The following is a 20,095-nucleotide window of genomic DNA, read 5'->3' on the forward strand; positions in this document are numbered from 1 at the left end:
TGACTTATTTCACGTAGAATTGTCGTACCTAAATCCACTCATCATGCTGCTAGGAGCCTAATGACCTAGATTTCATGGCTGAGTGATATTCCATTGTACATAAGGACCACAACTTCTTTATCCATTTTTCTCTTTCCTGGGATATTTAAGGTGTAACGAAGTGGAGGTTCTTGTCAACAGAGCAGCCCTAAACTTTGGGGTGCCTGTGTCTTGCTGATTTTTAGTTTTCCCAATTTATACGCCCACGAGTGGAAGTGCCCTATGCTCTCTAAGCTGAGTTTTTTAGATGTTTCAAGACACACCGTACACCTCTCCAGAGTGGCTGTTGGCAATTTACATCCCGCCCATCAGCGTAGCAAGGCTCCCGTTTCTCCATGGCCTGTCCTGCATTTCTGGTTTTGACACTTTATTCAGCATGGCCCTTTTGACCGATGGGAAGCGAGACTTCTTTGTAGCGCTGATTTGCCTTTGCAGGTTGCTTGGTTGGCCAAAAAGGGCGTATGCTTTTTTTCCTGAATATATTCAGGAAAAAACGCATACGCCCTTTTTGGCCAAGGGCATCATTGTCGAGGTTTTGCCGCTTTTCCTGTGCTTTAAAGGCGATTCGAATCTCCCTCCTGAAATCTGTTTCCTACAATTCTGCCTTGCTTTCAAATCCTCTTCGTTGCCTTCCCTCAATATATTTGTGGACGAGAGTTATCATTTATAACTCTGCAGGTTTGTGAATTGCAGTGCCCCTGAGCTCCATTTTTAAACTGGCTTTCTTGGGAGCTGGCCTCAAAAGCGCAGGATTGCTTCAGGCCCTATTCGGCTTCCGGCTGGCAGGCTGAGCCTGTGGTTAATTCTTCTTCCTGATGGGAAAATAGAGTGAGCTGTGCCTGTCCCAAGACCTAGAGCTAGTCTCTCATTGGTTCCCCCTCTTCCCGTTCCTCCTCAGGACAAATAGCAACCTGTACGGAACAGGAGGTTAAAGGTGCTGATTCTCCAAGGAGGGAGATTGCTAGGAAAGCGGCTGGAATGGCGAACCCGAGCACAAGGAGATGAGAAATGAGGTGCGTTTTAGAAACCTTTCCCGATCACACGGTGTACCATCTTCTGGGTTTCTCATGCATGTTTTCGATGTAGGAAGGTGCCCTTGAACCTGGAGATTTGGGACCCATGGGATGGGTACCACGCAGTATTACTTTAAAGGGTCTGCGTTTGCTCACCCAACCTCACCAAACCTCTCAGCCCCAGGAGTGTCTACCCTTATGTCTCAATCACCTGTGGGTCTAGATATGGTCAACCCAGGTGGCATCACAGCCCCTGAACGAATTTTGTAAGAATTTCTCTCTCTTTCACTGTCTTTGCTTCACGGGTTTTTAAAAGTAATTGATTTTTATAATGGGGTTTAGCTGCTCTTCAGAGCTGTGTGTATGCCGCTTTACACCCACTTGCCTCACTTACAGAGAGATATCAACACATAGGTTTTAAGTTTCTTACTAGTCAGATATATTCTTGGGCGGTGAATAGGTGGTGCTGAGTCCCGTTCACTGAGCAAGGAGTAGGTCTTGTCTATTACATATTGGGTTTATGGAACGGTATCTGAGCTAATTTGAAACCCTGGTTTTATGCATCACCCCACCTCACCTTTCCCGTTCAGCAGCCATAGTGTGTTTTCTAAACGTGTGACTCTCTTCTGTTTTGTAATTCAGTTCAAGTGTAGCGGTTTTTACATTCCCTCTATAAGTGATATCTTATGATAAGTGTCTTTTTCTGTGTGACTGATTTCACGTAGAATCGTCGTACCTAAATCCACTCATCATGCTGCTAAGAGCCTTGTGACGTAGATTTCATGGCTGAGTGATATTCCATTGTACATAAGGACCACAACTTCTTTATCCATTTTTCTCTTTCCTGGGATATTTAAGTGGAACGAAATGGAGGTTCTTGTCAACAGAGCAGCCCTAAACTTTGGGGTGCCTGTGTCTTGGTGATTTTTAGTTTTCCCAATTTATACGCCCACGAGTGGAAGTGCCCTATGCTCTCTAAGCTGAGTTTTTCAGATGTTTCAAGACACACCGTACACCTCTCCAGAGTGGCTGTTGGCAATTTACATCCCGCCCATCAGCGTAGCAAGGCTCCCGTTTCTCCATGGCCTGTCCTGCATTTCTGGTTTTGACACTTTATTCAGCATGGCCCTTTTGACCGATGGGAAGCGAGACTTCTTTGTAGCGCTGATTTGCCTTTGCAGGTTGCTTGGTTGGCCAAAAAGGGCGTATGCGTTTTTTCCTGAATATATTCAGGAAAAACGCGTACGCCCTTTTTGGCCAAGGGCATCATTGTCGAGGTTTTGCCGCTTTTCCTGTGCTTTAAAGGCGATTCGAATCTCCCTCCTGAAACCTGTTTCCTGCAATTCTGCCTTGCTTTCAAATCCTCTTCGTTGCCATCCCACAGTATATTTGTGGACGAGAGTTATCATTTATAACTCTGCAGGTTTGTGAATTGCAGTGCCCCTGAGCTCCATTTTTCAACTCGCTTTCTTGGGAGCTGGCCGCAAAAGCGCAGGATTGCTTCAGGCCCTATTCTCCTTCCGGGCGGCAGGCTGAGCCTGTGGTTAATTCTTCTTCCTGATGGGAAGATACAGTGAGCTGTGCCTGTCCCAAGACCTAGAGCTAGTCTCTCATTGGTTCCCCCTCTTCCCGTTCCTCCTCAGGACAAATAGCAACCTGTACGGAACAGGAGGTTAAAGGTGCTGATTCTCCAAGGAGGAAGATTGCTAGGAAAGCGGCTGGAATGGCGAACCCGAGCACAAGGAGATGAGAAATGAGGTGCGTTTTAGAAACTTTTCCCGATCACACGGTGTACCATCTTCTGGGTTTCTCATGCATGTTTTCGATGTAGGAAGGTGCCCTTGAACCTGGAGATTTGGGACCCATGGGATGGGTACCACGCAGTATTACTTTAAAGGGTCTGCGTTTGCTCACCCAACCTCACCAAACCTCTCAGCCCCAGGAGTGTCCACCCTTATGTCTCAATCAGCTGTGGGTCTAGATATGGTCAACCCACGTGGCATCACAGCCCCTGAACGAATTTTGTAAGAAATTCTCTCTCTTTCACTGTCTTTGCTTCACGGGATTTTAAAAGTAATTGATTTTTATAATGGGGTTTAGCTGCTTTTCAGAGCTGTGTGTATGCTGCTTTACACCCACTTGCCTCACTTACAGAGAGATATCAACACATAGGTTTTAAGATTTTTACTAGTCAGATATATTCTGGGGCGGTGAATAGGTGGTGTTGAGTCCCGTTCACGGAGCAAGGAGTAGGTCTTGTCTATTACATATTGGGTTTATGGAACGGTATCTAAGCTAATTTGAAACCCTTGTTTTATGCATCACCCCACCTCACCTTTCCCGTTAAGCAGCCATAGTGTGTTTTCTAAACGTGTGACTCTCTTCTGTTTTGTAATTCAGTTCAAGTGTAGCGGTTTTTACATTCACTCTATAAGTGATATCTTATGATAAGTGTCTTTTTCTGTGTGACTGATTTCACGTAGAATCGTCGTACCTAAATCCACTCATCATGCTGCTAGGAGCCTTATGACCTAGATTTCATGGCTGAGTGATATTCCATTGTACATAAGGACCACAACTTCTTTATCCATTTTTCTCTTTCCTGGGATATTTAAGGTGTAACGAAGTGGAGGTTCTTGTCAACAGAGCAGCCCTAAACTTTGGGGTGCCTGTATCTTGCTGATTTTTAGTTTTCCCAATTTATACGCCCACGAGTGGAAGTGCCCTATGCTCTCTAAGCTGAGTTTTTTAGATGTTTCAAGACACACCGTACACCTCTCCAGAGTGGCTGTTGGCAATTTACATCCCGCCCATCAGCGTAGCAAGGCTCCCGTTTCTCCATGGCCTGTCCTGCATTTCTGGTTTTGACACTTTATTCAGCATGGCCCTTTTGACCGATGGGAAGCGAGACTTCTTTGTAGGGCTGATTTGCCTTTGCATGTTGCTTGGTTGGCCAAAAAGGGCGTATGCGTTTTTTCCTGAATATATTCAGGAAAAAACGCATACGCCCTTCTTGGCCAAGGGCATCATTGTCGAGGTTTTGCCGCTTTTCCTGTGCTTTAAAGGCGATTAGACTCTCCCTCCTGAAATCTGTTTCCTACAATTCTGCCTTGCTTTCAAATCCTCTTCGTTGCCTTCCCTCAATATATTTGTGGACGAGAGTTATCATTTATAACTCTGCTGGTTTGTGAATTGCAGTGACCCTGAAGTCCATTTTTCAACTCGCTTTCTTGGGAGCTGGCCGCAAAAGCTCAGGATTGCTTCAGGCCCTATTCGGCTTCCGGCTGGCAGGCTGAGCCTGTGGTTAATTCTTCTTCCTAATGGGAAAATAGAGTGAGCTGTGCCTGTCCCAAGACCTAGAGCTAGTCTCTCATTGGTTCCCCCTCTTCCCGTTCCTCCTCAGGACAAATAGCAACCTGTACAGAACAGGAGTTTAAAGGTGCTGATTCTCCAAGGAGGGAGATTGCTAGGAAAGCGGCTGGAATGACGAACCCGAGCACAAGGAGATGAGAAATGAGGTGCGTTTTAGAAACCTTTCCCGATCACACGGTGTACCATCTTCTGGGTTTCTCATGCATGTTTTCGATGTAGGAAGGTGCTCTTGAACCTGGAGATTTGGGACCCATGGGATGGGTACCACGCAGTGTTACTTTAAAGGGTCTGCGTTTGCTCACCCAACCTCACCAAACCTCTCAGCCCCAGGAGTGTCCACCCTTATGTCTCAATCAGCTGTGGGTCTAGATATGGTCAACCCAGGTGGCATCACAGCCCCTGAACGAATTTTGTAAGAATTTCTCTCTCTTTCACTGTCTTTGCTTCACGGGTTTTTAAAAGTAATTGATTTTTATAATGGGGTTTAGCTGCTTTTCAGAGCTGTGTGTATGCCGCTTTACACGCACTTGCCTCACTTACAGAGAGATATCAACACATAGGTTTTAAGATTCTTACTAGTCAGATATATTCTTGGGCGGTGAATAGGTGGTGTTGAGTCCCGTTCACTGAGCAAGGAGTAGGTCTTGTCTATTACATATTGGGTTTATGGAACGGTATCTGAGCTAATTTGAAACCCTGGTTTTATGCATCACCCCAACTCACCTTTCCGGTTAAGCAGCCATAGTGTGTTTTCTAAACGTGTGACTCTCTTCTGTTTCGTAATTCAGTTCAAGTGTAGCGGTTTTTACTTTCCCTCTATAAGTGATATCTTATGATAAGTGTCTTTTTCTGTGTGACTGATTTCACGTAGAATCGTCGTACCTAAATCCACTCATCATGCTGCTAAGAGCCTTATGACGTAGATTTCATGGCTGAGTGATATTCCATTGTACATAAGGACCACAACTTCTTTATCCATTTTTCTCTTTCCTGGGATATTTAAGGTGTAACGAAGTGGAGGTTCTTGTCAACAGAGCAGCCCTAAACTTTGGGGTGCCTGTGTCTTGCTGATTTTTAGTTTTCCCAATTTATACGCCCACGAGTGGAAGTGCCCTATGCTCTCTAAGCTGAGTTTTTTAGATGTTTCAAGACACACCGTACACCTCTCCAGAGTGGCTGTTGGCAATTTACATCCCGCCCATCAGCGTAGCAAGGCTCCCGTTTCTCCATGGCCTGTCCTGCATTTCTGGTTTTGACACTTTATTCAGCATGGCCCTTTTGACCGATGGGAAGCGAGACTTCTTTGTAGCGCTGATTTGCCTTTGCAGGTTGCTTGGTTGGCCAAAAAAGGGCGTATGCGTTTTTTCCTGAATATATTCAGGAAAAAACGCATACGCCCTTTTTGGCCAAGGGCATCATTGTCGAGGCTTGCCAGCTTTTCCTGTGCTTTAAAGGCGATTCGAATCTCCCTCCTGAAACCTGTTTCCTGCAATTCTGCCTTGCTTTCAAATCCTCTTCGTTGCAATCCCACAGTATATTTGTGGACAAGAGTTATCATTTATAACTCTGCAGGTTTGTGAATTGCAGTGCCCCTGAGCTCCATTTTTCAACTCGCTTTCTTGGGAGCTGGCCTCAAAAGCGCAGGATTGCTTCAGGCCGTATTCGGCTTCCAGCTGGCAGGCTGAGCCTGTTGTTAATTCTTCTTCCTGATGGGAAAATAGACTGAGCTGTGCCTGTCCCAAGACCTAGAGCTAGTCTCTCATTGGTTCCCCCTCTTCCTGTTCCTCCTCAGGACAAATAGCAACCTGTACGGAACAGGAGGTTAAAGGTGCTGATTCTCCAAGGAGGGAGATTGCTAGGAAAGCGGCTGGAATGGCGAACCCGAGCACAAGGAGATGAGAAATGAGGTGCGTTTTAGAAACCTTTCCTGATCACACGGTGTACCATCTTCTGGGTTTCTCATGCATGTTTTCGATGTAGGAAAGTGCCCTTGAACCTGGAGATTTGGGACCCATGGGATGGGTACCACGCAGTATTACTTTAAAGGGTCTGCGTTTGCTCACCCAACCTCACCAAACCTCTCAGCCCCAGGAGTGTCCACCCTTATGTCTCAATCAGCTGTGGGTCTAGATATGGTCAACCCAGGTGGCATCACAGCCCCTGAACGAATTTTGTAAGAATTTCTCTCTCTTTCACTGTCTTTGCTTCACGGTTTTTTAAAAGTAATTGATTTTTATAATGGGGTTTAGCTGCTTTTCAGAGCTGTGTGTATGCCGCTTTACACCCACTTGCCTCACTTACAGAGAGATATCAACACATAGGTTTTAAGATTTTTACTAGTCAGATATATTCTGGGGCGGTGAATAGGTGGTGTTGAGTCCCGTTCACGGAGCAAGGAGTAGGTCTTGTCTATTACATATTGGGTTTATGGAACGGTATCTGAGCTAATTTGAAACCCTTGTTTTATGCATCACCCCACCTCACCTTTCCCGTTAAGCAGCCATATTGTGTTTTCTAAACGTGTGACTCTCTTCTGTTTTGTAATTCAGTTCAAGTGTAGCGGTTTTTACATTCCCTCTATAAGTGATATCTTATGATAAGTGTCTTTTTCTGTGTGACTGATTTCACGTAGAATCGTCGTACCTAAATCCACTCATCATGCTGCTACGAGCCTTATGACGTAGATTTCATGGCTGAGTGATATTCCATTGTACATAAGGACCACAACTTCTTTATCCATTTTTCTCTTTCCTGGGATATTTAAGGTGTAACGAAGTGGAGGTTCTTGTCAACAGAGCAGCCCTAAACTTTGGGGTGCCTGTGTCTTGCTGATTTTTAGTTTTCCCAATTTATACGCCCACGAGTGGAAGTGCCCTATGCTCTCTAAGCTGAGTTTTTTAGATGTTTCAAGACACACCGTACACCTCTCCAGAGTGGCTGTTGGCAATTTACATCCCGCCCATCAGCGTAGCAAGGCTCCCGTTTCTCCATGGCCTGTCCTGCATTTCTGGTTTTGACACTTTATTCAGCATGGCCCTTTTGACCGATGGGAAGCGAGACTTCTTTGTAGCGCTGATTTGCCTTTGCAGGTTGCTTGGTTGGCCAAAAAAGGGCGTATGCGTTTTTTCCTGAATATATTCAGGAAAAAACGCATACGCCCTTTTTGGCCAAGGGCATCATTGTCGAGGCTTGCCAGCTTTTCCTGTGCTTTAAAGGCGATTCGAATCTCCCTCCTGAAACCTGTTTCCTGCAATTCTGCCTTGCTTTCAAATCCTCTTCGTTGCCATCCCACAGTATATTTGTGGACGAGAGTTATCATTTATAACTCTGCAGGTTTGTGAATTGCAGTGCCCCTGAGCTCCATTTTTCAACTCGCTTTCTTGGGAGCTGGCCTCAAAAGCGCAGGATTGCTTCAGGCCGTATTCGGCTTCCGGCTGGCAGGCTGAGCCTGTGGTTAATTCTTCTTCCTGATGGGAAAATAGACTGAGCTGTGCCTGTCCCAAGACCTAGAGCTAGTCTCTCATTGGTTCCCCCTCTTCCCGTTCCTCCTCAGGACAAATAGCAACCTGTACGGAACAGGAGGTTAAAGGTGCTGATTCTCCAAGGAGGAAGATTGCTAGGAAAGCGGCTGGAATGGCAAACCCGAGCACAAGGAGATGAGAAATGAGGTGCGTTTTAGAAACTTTTCCCGATCACACGGTGTACCATCTTCTGGGTTTCTCATGCATGTTTTCGATGTAGGAAGGTGCCCTTGAACCTGGAGATTTGGGACCCATGGGATGGGTACCACGCAGTATTACTTTAAAGGGTCTGCGTTTGCTCACCCAACCTCACCAAACCTCTCAGCCCCAGGAGTGTCCACCCTTATGTCTCAATCAGCTGTGGGTCTAGATATGGTCAACCCAGGTGGCATCACAGCCCCTGAACGAATTTTGTAAGAATTTCTCTCTCTTTCACTGTCTTTGCTTCACGGGTTTTTAAAAGTAATTGATTTTTATAATGGGGTTTAGCTGCTTTTCAGAGCTGTGTGTATGCCGCTTTACACCCACTTGCCTCACTTACAGAGAGATATCAACACATAGGTTTTAAGATTTTTACTAGTCAGATATATTCTGGGGCGGTGAATAGGTGGTGTTGAGTCCCGTTCACGGAGCAAGGAGTAGGTCTTGTCTATTACATATTGGGTTTATGGAACGGTATCTGAGCTAATTTGAAACCCTTGTTTTATGCATCACCCCACCTCACCTTTCCCGTTAAGCAGCCATAGTGTGTTTTCTAAACGTGTGACTCTCTTCTGTTTTGTAATTCAGTTCAAGTGTATCGGTTTTTACATTCCCTCTATAAGTGATATCTTATGATAAGTGTCTTTTTCTGAGTGACTGATTTCACGTAGAATCGTCGTACCTAAATCCACTCATCATGCTGCTAGGAGCCTTATGACCTAGATTTCATGGCTGAGTGATATTCCATTGTACATAAGGACCACAACTTCTTTATCCATTTTTCTCTTTCCTGGGATATTTAAGGTGTAACGAAGTGGAGGTTCTTGTCAACAGAGCAGCCCTAAACTTTGGGGTGCCTGTGTCTTACTGATTTTTAGTTTTCCCAATTTATACGCCCACGAGTGGAAGTGCCCTATGCTCTCTAAGCTGAGTTTTTTAGATGTTTCAAGACACACCGTACACCTCTCCAGAGTGGCTGTTGGCAATTTACATCCCGCCCATCAGCGAAGCAAGGCTCCCGTTTCTCCATGGCCTGTCCTGCATTTCTGGTTTTGACACTTTATTCAGCATGGCCCTTTTGACCGATGGGAAGCGAGACTTCTTTGTAGCGCTGATTTGCCTTTGCAGGTTGCTTGGTTGGCCAAAAAGGGCGTATGCGTTTTTTCCTGAATATATTCAGGAAAAAACGCATACGCCCTTCTTGGCCAAGGGCATCTTTGTCGAGGTTTTGCCGCTTTTCCTGTGCTTTAAAGGCGATTCGAATCTCCCTCCTGAAATCTGTTTCCTACAGTTCTGCCTTGCTTTCAAATCCTCTTCGTTGCCTTCCCTCAATATATTTGTGGACGAGAGTTATCATTTATAACTCTGCTGGTTTGTTAATTGCAGTGCCCCTGAGGTCCATTTTTCAACTCGCTTTCTTGGGAGCTGGCCGCAAAAGCTCAGGATTGCTTCAGGCCCTATTCGGCTTTCGGCTGGCAGGCTGAGCCTGTGGTTAATTCTTCTTCCTAATGGGAAAATAGAGTGAGCTGTGCCTGTCCCAAGACCTAGAGCTAGTCTCTCATTGGTTCCCCCTCTTCCCGTTCCTCCTCAGGACAAATAGCAACCTGTACGGAACAGGAGGTTAAAGGTGCTGATTCTCCAAGGAGGGAGATTGCTAGGAAAGCGGCTGGAATGGCGAACCCGAGCACAAGGAGATGAGAAATGAGGTGCGTTTTAGAAACCTTTCCCGATCACACGGTGTACCATCTTCTGGGTTTCTCATGCATGTTTTCGATGTAGGAAGGTGCCCTTGAACCTGGAGATTTGGGACCCATGGGATGGGTACCACGCAGTATTACTTTAAAGGGTCTGCGTTTGCTCACCCAACCTCACCAAACCTCTCAGCCCCAGGAGTGTCCACCCTTATGTCTCAATCAGCTGTGGGTCTAGATATGGTCAACCCAGGTGGCATCACAGCCCCTGAACGAATTTTGTAAGAATTTCTCTCTCTTTCACTGTCTTTGCTTCACGGGTTTTTAAAAGTAATTGATTTTTATAATGGGGTTTAGCTGCTCTTCAGAGCTGTGTGTATGCCGCTTTACACCCACTTGCCTCACTTACAGAGAGATATCAACACATAGGTTTTAAGTTTCTTACTAGTCAGATATATTCTTGGGCGGTGAATAGGTGGTGCTGAGTCCCGTTCACTGAGCAAGGAGTAGGTCTTGTCTATTACATATTGGGTTTATGGAACGGTATCTGAGCTAATTTGAAACCCTGGTTTTATGCATCACCCCAACTCACCTTTCCCGTTAAGCAGCCATAGTGTGTTTTCTAAACGTGTGACTCTCTTCTGTTTTGTAATTCAGTTCAAGTGTAGCGGTTTTTACATTCCCTCTATAAGTGATATCTTATGATAAGTGTCTTTCTCTGTGTGACTGATTTCATGTAGAATCGTCGTACCTAAATCCACTCATCATGCTGCTAAGAGCCTTATGACGTAGATTTCATGGCTGAGTGATATTCCATTGTACATAAGGACCAAAATTTCTTTATCCATTTTTCTCTTTCCTGGGATATTTAAGGTGTAACGAAGTGGAGGTTCTTGTCAACAGAGCAGCCCTAAACTTTGGGGTGCCTGTATCTTGCTGATTTTTAGTTTTCCCAACTTATACGCCCACGAGTGGAAGTGCCCTATGCTCTCTAAGCTGAGTTTTTTAGATGTTTCAAGACACACCGTACACCTCTCCAGAGTGGCTGTTGGCAATTTACATCCCGCCCATCAGCGTAGCAAGGCTCCCGTTTCTCCATGGCCTGTCCTGCGTTTCTGGTTTTGACACTTTATTCAGCATGGCCCTTTTGACCGATGGGAAGCGAGACTTCTTTGTAGCGCTGATTTGCCTTTGCAGGTTGCTTGGTTGGCCAAAAAGGGCGTATGCGTTTTTTCCTGAATATATTCAGGAAAAAACGCATACGCCCTTTTTGGCCAAGGGCATCATTGTCGAGGTTTTGCCGCTTTTCCTGTGCTTTAAAGGCGATTCGAATCTCCCTCCTGAAATCTGTTTCCTACAATTCTGCCTTGCTTTCAAATCCTCTTCGTTGCCTTCCCTCAATATATTTGTGGACGAGAGTTATCATTTATAACTCTGCAGGTTTGTGAATTGCAGTGCCCCTGAGCTCCATTTTTAAACTGGCTTTCTTGGGAGCTGGCCTCAAAAGCGCAGGATTGCTTCAGGCCCTATTCGGCTTCCGGCTGGCAGGCTGAGCCTGTGGTTAATTCTTCTTCCTGATGGGAAAATAGAGTGAGCTGTGCCTGTCCCAAGACCTAGAGCTAGTCTCTCATTGGTTCCCCCTCTTCCCGTTCCTCCTCAGGACAAATAGCAACCTGTACGGAACAGGAGGTTAAAGGTGCTGATTCTCCAAGGAGGGAGATTGCTAGGAAAGCGGCTGGAATGGCGAACCCGAGCACAAGGAGATGAGAAATGAGGTGCGTTTTAGAAACCTTTCTCGATCACACGGTGTACCATCTTCTGGGTTTCTCATGCATGTTTTCGATGTAGGAAGGTGCCCTTGAACCTGGAGATTTGGGACCCATGGGATGGGTACCACGCAGTATTACTTTAAAGGGTCTGCGTTTGCTCACCCAACCTCACCAAACCTCTCAGCCCCAGGAGTGTCCACCCTTATGTCTCAATCAGCTGTGGGTCTAGATATGGTCAACCCAGGTGGCATCACAGCCCCTGAACGAATTTTGTAAGAATTTCTCTCTCTTTCACTGTCTTTGCTTCACGGGTTTTTAAAAGTAATTGATTTTTATAATGGGGTTTAGCTGCTCTTCAGAGCTGTGTGTATGCTGCTTTACACCCACTTGCCTCACTTACAGAGAGATATCAACACATAGGTTTTAAGTTTCTTACTAGTCAGATATATTCTTGGGCGGTGAATAGGTGGTGCTGAGTCACGTTCACTGAGCAAGGAGTAGGTCTTGTCTATTACATATTGGGTTTATGGAACGGTATCTGAACTAATTTGAAACCCTGGTTTTATGCATCACCCCAACTCACCTTTCCCGTTAAGCAGCCATAGTGTGTTTTCTAAACGTGTGACTCTCTTCTGTTTTGTAATTCAGTTCAAGTGTAGCGGTTTTTACATTCCCTCTATAAGTGATATCTTATGATAAGTGTCTTTTTCTGTGTGACTTATTTCACGTAGAATCGTCGTACCTAAATCCACTCATCATGCTGCTAAGAGCCTTATGACGTAGATTTCATGGCTGAGTGATATTCCATTGTACATAAGGACCACAACTTCTTTATCCATTTTTCTCTTTCCTGGGATATTTAAGGTGTAACGAAGTGTAGGTTGTTGTCAACAGAGCAGCCCTAAACTTTGGGGTGCCTGTGTCTTGCTGATTTTTAGTTTTCCCAATTTATACGCCCACGAGTGGAAGTGCCCTATGCTCTCTAAGCTGAGTTTTTTAGATGTTTCAAGACACACCGTACACCTCTCCAGAGTGGCTGTTGGCAATTTACATCCCGCCCATCAGCGTAGCAAGGCTCCCGTTTCTCCATGGCCTGTCCTGCGTTTCTGGTTTTGACACTTTATTCAGCATGGCCCTTTTGACTGATGGGAAGCGAGACTTCTTTGTAGCGCTGATTTGCCTTTGCAGGTTGCTTGGTTGGCCAAAAAGGGCGTATGCGTTTTTTCCTGAATATATTCAGGAAAAACGCATACGCCCTTTTTGGCCAAGGGCATCATTGTCGAGGTTTTGCCGCTTTTCCTGTGCTTTAAAGGCGATTCGAATCTCCCTCCTGAATCCTGTTTCCTGCAATTCTGCCTTGCTTTCAAATCCTCTTCGTTGCCTTCCCACAGTATATTTGTGGACGAGAGTTATCATTTATAACTCTGCAGGTTTGTGAATTGCAGTGCCCCTGAGCTCCATTTTTCAACTCGCTTTCTTGGGAGCTGGCCGCAAAAGCGCAGGATTGCTTCAGGCCCTATTCTCCTTCCGGGCGGCAGGCTGAGCCTGTGGTTAGTTCTTCTTCCTGTTGGGAAAATAGAGTGACCTGTGCCTGTCCCAAGACCTAGAGCTAGTCTCTCATTGGTTCCCCCTCTTCCCGTTCCTCCTCAGGACAAATTGCAACCTGTACGGAACAGGAGGTTAAAGGTGCTGATTCTCCAAGGAGAGAGATTGCTAGGAAAGTGGCTGGAATGGCGAACCCGAGCACAAGGAGATGAGAAATGAGGTGCGTTTTAGAAACCTTTGCCGATCACACGGTGTACCATCTTCTGGGTTTCTCATGCATGTTTTCGATGTAGGAAGATGCCCTTGAACCTGGAGATTTGGGACCCATGGGATGGGTACCACGCAGTATTACTTTAAAGGGTCTGCGTTTGCTCACCCAACCTCACCAAACCTCTCAGCCCCAAGCGTGTCCACCCTTATGTCTCAATCAGCTGTGGGTCTAGATATGGTCAATCCAGGTGGCATGACAGCCCCTGAACGAACTGTGTAATAATTTCTCTCTCTTTCACTGTCTTTGCTTCACGGGTTTTTAAAAGTAATTGATTTTTATAATGGGGTTTAGCTGCTTTTCACTGCTGTGTTTATGCCGCTTTACACCCACTTGAGTCCCTTACAGAGAGATATCAACACATAGGTTTTAAGATTCTTTCTAGTCAGATATATTCTTGGGCGGTGTATAGGGGATGTTGAGTCCCGTTCACTGAGCAAGGAGTAGGTCTTGTCTATTAGATATTGGGTTTATGGAACGGTATCTGAGCTAATTTGAAACACTGGTTTTATGCATCACCCCACCTCACCTTTCCCGTTAAGCAGCCATAGTGTGTTTTCTAAACGTGTGACTCTCTTCTGTTTTGTAATTCAGTTCAAGTGTAGCGGTTTTTACATTCCCTCTATAAGTGATATCTTATGATAAGTGTCTTTTTCTGTGTGACTTATTTCACGTAGAATCGTCGTACCTAAATCCACTCATCTTGCTGCTACGAGCCTTATGACGTAGATTTCATGGCTGAGTGATATTCCATTGTACATAAGGACCACAACTTCTTTATCCATTTTTCTCTTTCCTGGGATATTTAAGGTGTAACGAAGTGGAGGTTCTTGTCAACAGAGCAGCCCTAAACTTTGGGGTGCCTGTGTCTTGCTGATTTTTAGTTTTCCCAATTTATACGCCCACGAGTGGAAGTGCCCTATGCTCTCTAAGCTGAGTTTTTTAGATGTTTCAAGACACACCGTACACCTATCCAGAGTGGCTGTTGGCAATTTACATCCGGCCCTTCAGCGTAGCAAGGCTCCCGTTTCTCCATGGCCTGTCCTGCGTTTCTGGTTTTGACACTTTATTCAGCATGGCCCTTTTGACCGATGGGAAGCGAGACTTCTTTGTAGCGCTGATTTGCCTTTGCAGGTTGCTTGGTTGGCCAAAAAGGGCGTATGCGTTTTTTCCTGAATATATTCAGGAAAAACGCATACGCCCTTTTTGGCCAAGGGCATCATTGTCGAGGTTTTGCCGCTTTTCCTGTGCTTTACAGGCGATTCGAATCTCCCTCCTGAATCCTGTTTCCTGCAATTCTGCCTTGCTTTCAAATCCTCTTCGTTGCCTTCCCACAGTATATTTGTGGACGAGAGTTATCATTTATAACTCTGCAGGTTTGTGAATTGCAGTGCCCCTGAGCTCCATTTTTCAACTCGCTTTCTTGGGAGCTGGCCGCAAAAGTGCAGGATTGCTTCAGGCCCTATTCTCCTTCCGGGCGGCAGGCTGAGCCTGTGGTTAATTCTTCTTCCTGTTGGGAAAATAGAGTGACCTGTGCCTGTCCCAAGACATAGAGCTAGTCTCTCATTGGTTCCCCCTCTTCCCGTTCCTCCTCAGGACAAATTGCAACCTGTACGGAACAGGAGGTTAAAGGTGCTGATTCTCCAAGGAGGGAGATTGCTAGGAAAGCGGCTGGAATGGCGAACCCGAGCACAAGGAGATGAGAAATGAGGTGCGTTTTAGAAACCTTTCCCGATCACACGGTGTACCATCTTCTGGGTTTCTCATGCATGTTTTCGATGTAGGAAGGTGCCCTTGAACCTGGAGATTTGGGACCCATGGAATGGCTACCACGCAGTATTACTTTAAAGGGTCTGCGTTTGCTCACCCAACCTCACCAAACCTCTCAGCCCCAGGAGTGTCCACCCTTATGTCTCAATCAGCTGTGGGTCTAGATATGGTCAACCCAGGTGGCATCACAGCCCCTGAACGAATTTTGTAAGAATTTCTCTCTCTTTCACTGTCTTTGCTTCACGGGTTTTTAAAAGTAATTGATTTTTATAATGGGGTTTAGCTGCTTTTCAGAGCTGTGTGTATGCCGCTTTACTCCCACTTGCCTCACTTACAGAGAGATATCAACACATAGGTTTTAAGATTTTTACTAGTCAGATATATTCTGGGGCGGTGAATAGGTGGTGTTGAGTCCCGTTCACGGAGCAAGGAGTAGGTCTTGTCTATTACATATTGGGTTTATGGAACGGTATCTGAGCTAATTTGAAACCCTGGTTTTATGCATCACCCCACCTCACCTTTCCCGTTAAGCAGCCATAGTGTGTTTTCTAAACGTGTGACTCTCTTCTGTTTTGTAATTCAGTTCAAGTGTAGCGGTTTTTACATTCCCTCTATAAGTGATATCTTATGATAAGTGTCTTTTTCTGTGTGACTTATTTCACGTAGAATCGTCGTACCTAAATCCACTCATCATGCTGCTAGGAGCCTAATGACCTAGATTTCATGGCTGAGTGATATTCCATTGTACATATGGACCACAACTTCTTTATCCATTTTTCTCTTTCCTGGGATATTTAAGGTGTAACGAAGTGGAGGTTCTTGTCAACAGAGCAGCCCTAAACTTTGGGGTGCCTGTATCTTGCTGATTTTTAGTTTTCCCAATTTATACGCCCACGAGTGGAAGTGCCCTATGCTCTCTAAGCTGAGTTTTTTAGATGTTTCAAGACACACCGTACACCTCTCCAGAGTGGCTGTTGGCAATTTACATCCCGCCCATCAGCGTAGCAAGACTCCCGTTTCTCCATGGCCTGTCCTGCGTTTCTGGTTTTGACACTTTATTCAGCATGGCCCTTTTGACCGATGGGAAGCGAGACTTCTTTGTAGCGCTGATTTGCCTTTGCAGGTTGCTTGGTTGGCCAAAAAGGGCGTATGCGTTTTTTCCTGAATATATTCAGGAAAAAACGCATACGCCCTTTTTGGCCAAGGGCATCATTGTCGAGGTTTTGCCGCTTTTCCTGTGCTTTAAAGGCGATTCGAATCTCCCTCCTGAAATCTGTTTCCTACAATTCTGCCTTGCTTTCAAATCCTCTTCGTTGCCTTCCCTCAATATATTTGTGGACGAGAGTTATCATTTATAACTCTGCAGGTTTGTGAATTGCAGTGCCCCTGAGCTCCATTTTTAAACTGGCTTTCTTGGGAGCTGGCCTCAAAAGCGCAGGATTGCTTCAGGCCCTATTCGGCTTCCGGCTGGCAGGCTGAGCCTGTGGTTAATTCTTCTTCCTGATGGGAAAATAGAGTGAGCTGTGCCTGTCCCAAGACCTAGAGCTAGTCTCTCATTGGTTCCCCCTCTTCCCGTTCCTCCTCAGGACAAATAGCAACCTGTACGGAACAGGAGGTTAAAGGTGCTGATTCTCCAAGGAGGGAGATTGCTAGGAAAGCGGCTGGAATGGCGAACCCGAGCACAAGGAGATGAGAAATGAGGTGCGTTTTAGAAACCTTTCTCGATCACACGGTGTACCATCTTCTGGGTTTCTCATGCATGTTTTCGATGTAGGAAGGTGCCCTTGAACCTGGAGATTTGGGACCCATGGGATGGGTACCACGCAGTATTACTTTAAAGGGTCTGCGTTTGCTCACCCAACCTCACCAAACCTCTCAGCCCCAGGAGTGTCCACCCTTATGTCTCAATCAGCTGTGGGTCTAGATATGGTCAACCCAGGTGGCATCACAGCCCCTGAACGAATTTTGTAAGAATTTCTCTCTCTTTCACTGTCTTTGCTTCACGGGTTTTTAAAAGTAATTGATTTTTATAATGGGGTTTAGCTGCTCTTCAGAGCTGTGTGTATGCTGCTTTACACCCACTTGCCTCACTTACAGAGAGATATCAACACATAGGTTTTAAGTTTCTTACTAGTCAGATATATTCTTGGGCGGTGAATAGGTGGTGCTGAGTCACGTTCACTGAGCAAGGAGTAGGTCTTGTCTATTACATATTGGGTTTATGGAACGGTATCTGAACTAATTTGAAACCCTGGTTTTATGCATCACCCCAACTCACCTTTCCCGTTAAGCAGCCATAGTGTGTTTTCTAAACGTGTGACTCTCTTCTGTTTTGTAATTCAGTTCAAGTGTAGCGGTTTTTACATTCCCTCTATAAGTGATATCTTATGATAAGTGTCTTTTTCTGTGTGACTTATTTCACGTAGAATCGTCGTACCTAAATCCACTCATCATGCTGCTAAGAGCCTTATGACGTAGATTTCATGGCTGAGTGATATTCCATTGTACATAAGGACCACAACTTCTTTATCCATTTTTCTCTTTCCTGGGATATTTAAGGTGTAACGAAGTGTAGGTTGTTGTCAACAGAGCAGCCCTAAACTTTGGGGTGCCTGTGTCTTGCTGATTTTTAGTTTTCCCAATTTATACGCCCACGAGTGGAAGTGCCCTATGCTCTCTAAGCTGAGTTTTTTAGATGTTTCAAGACACACCGTACACCTCTCCAGAGTGGCTGTTGGCAATTTACATCCCGCCCATCAGCGTAGCAAGGCTCCCGTTTCTCCATGGCCTGTCCTGCGTTTCTGGTTTTGACACTTTATTCAGCATGGCCCTTTTGACTGATGGGAAGCGAGACTTCTTTGTAGCGCTGATTTGCCTTTGCAGGTTGCTTGGTTGGCCAAAAAGGGCGTATGCGTTTTTTCCTGAATATATTCAGGAAAAACGCATACGCCCTTTTTGGCCAAGGGCATCATTGTCGAGGTTTTGCCGCTTTTCCTGTGCTTTAAAGGCGATTCGAATCTCCCTCCTGAATCCTGTTTCCTGCAATTCTGCCTTGCTTTCAAATCCTCTTCGTTGCCTTCCCACAGTATATTTGTGGACGAGAGTTATCATTTATAACTCTGCAGGTTTGTGAATTGCAGTGCCCCTGAGCTCCATTTTTCAACTCGCTTTCTTGGGAGCTGGCCGCAAAAGGGCAGGATTGCTTCAGGCCCTATTCTCCTTCCGGGCGGCAGGCTGAGCCTGTGGTTAGTTCTTCTTCCTGTTGGGAAAATAGAGTGACCTGTGCCTGTCCCAAGACCTAGAGCTAGTCTCTCATTGGTTCCCCCTCTTCCCGTTCCTCCTCAGGACAAATTGCAACCTGTACGGAACAGGAGGTTAAAGGTGCTGATTCTCCAAGGAGAGAGATTGCTAGGAAAGTGGCTGGAATGGCGAACCCGAGCACAAGGAGATGAGAAATGAGGTGCGTTTTAGAAACCTTTGCCGATCACACGGTGTACCATCTTCTGGGTTTCTCATGCATGTTTTCGATGTAGGAAGATGCCCTTGAACCTGGAGATTTGGGACCCATGGATGGGTACCACGCAGTATTACTTTAAAGGGTCTGCGTTTGCTCACCCAACCTCACCAAACCTCTCAGCCCCAAGCGTGTCCACCCTTATGTCTCAATCAGCTGTGGGTCTAGATATGGTCAATCCAGGTGGCATGACAGCCCCTGAACGAACTGTGTAATAATTTCTCTCTCTTTCACTGTCTTTGCTTCACGGGTTTTTAAAAGTAATTGATTTTTATAATGGGGTTTAGCTGCTTTTCACTGCTGTGTTTATGCCGCTTTACACCCACTTGAGTCCCTTACAGAGAGATATCAACACATAGGTTTTAAGATTCTTTCTAGTCAGATATATTCTTGGGCGGTGTATAGGGGATGTTGAGTCCCGTTCACTGAGCAAGGAGTAGGTCTTGTCTATTAGATATTGGGTTTATGGAACGGTATCTGAGCTAATTTGAAACACTGGTTTTATGCATCACCCCACCTCACCTTTCCCGTTAAGCAGCCATAGTGTGTTTTCTAAACGTGTGACTCTCTTCTGTTTTGTAATTCAGTTCAAGTGTAGCGGTTTTTACATTCCCTCTATAAGTGATATCTTATGATAAGTGTCTTTTTCTGTGTGACTTATTTCACGTAGAATCGTCGTACCTAAATCCACTCATCTTGCTGCTACGAGCCTTATGACGTAGATTTCATGGCTGAGTGATATTCCATTGTACATAAGGACCACAACTTCTTTATCCATTTTTCTCTTTCCTGGGATATTTAAGGTGTAACGAAGTGGAGGTTCTTGTCAACAGAGCAGCCCTAAACTTTGGGGTGCCTGTGTCTTGCTGATTTTTAGTTTTCCCAATTTATACGCCCACGAGTGGAAGTGCCCTATGCTCTCTAAGCTGAGTTTTTTAGATGTTTCAAGACACACCGTACACCTATCCAGAGTGGCTGTTGGCAATTTACATCCGGCCCTTCAGCGTAGCAAGGCTCCCGTTTCTCCATGGCCTGTCCTGCGTTTCTGGTTTTGACACTTTATTCAGCATGGCCCTTTTGACCGATGGGAAGCGAGACTTCTTTGTAGCGCTGATTTGCCTTTGCAGGTTGCTTGGTTGGCCAAAAAGGGCGTATGCGTTTTTTCCTGAATATATTCAGGAAAAACGCATACGCCCTTTTTGGCCAAGGGCATCATTGTCGAGGTTTTGCCGCTTTTCCTGTGCTTTACAGGCGATTCGAATCTCCCTCCTGAATCCTGTTTCCTGCAATTCTGCCTTGCTTTCAAATCCTCTTCGTTGCCTTCCCACAGTATATTTGTGGACGAGAGTTATCATTTATAACTCTGCAGGTTTGTGAATTGCAGTGCCCCTG

The sequence above is a fragment of the Eschrichtius robustus genome, chromosome 9 (genome assembly GCF_028021215.1).
Source record: "Eschrichtius robustus isolate mEscRob2 chromosome 9, mEscRob2.pri, whole genome shotgun sequence".
NCBI lineage: Eukaryota > Metazoa > Chordata > Mammalia > Artiodactyla > Eschrichtiidae > Eschrichtius > Eschrichtius robustus.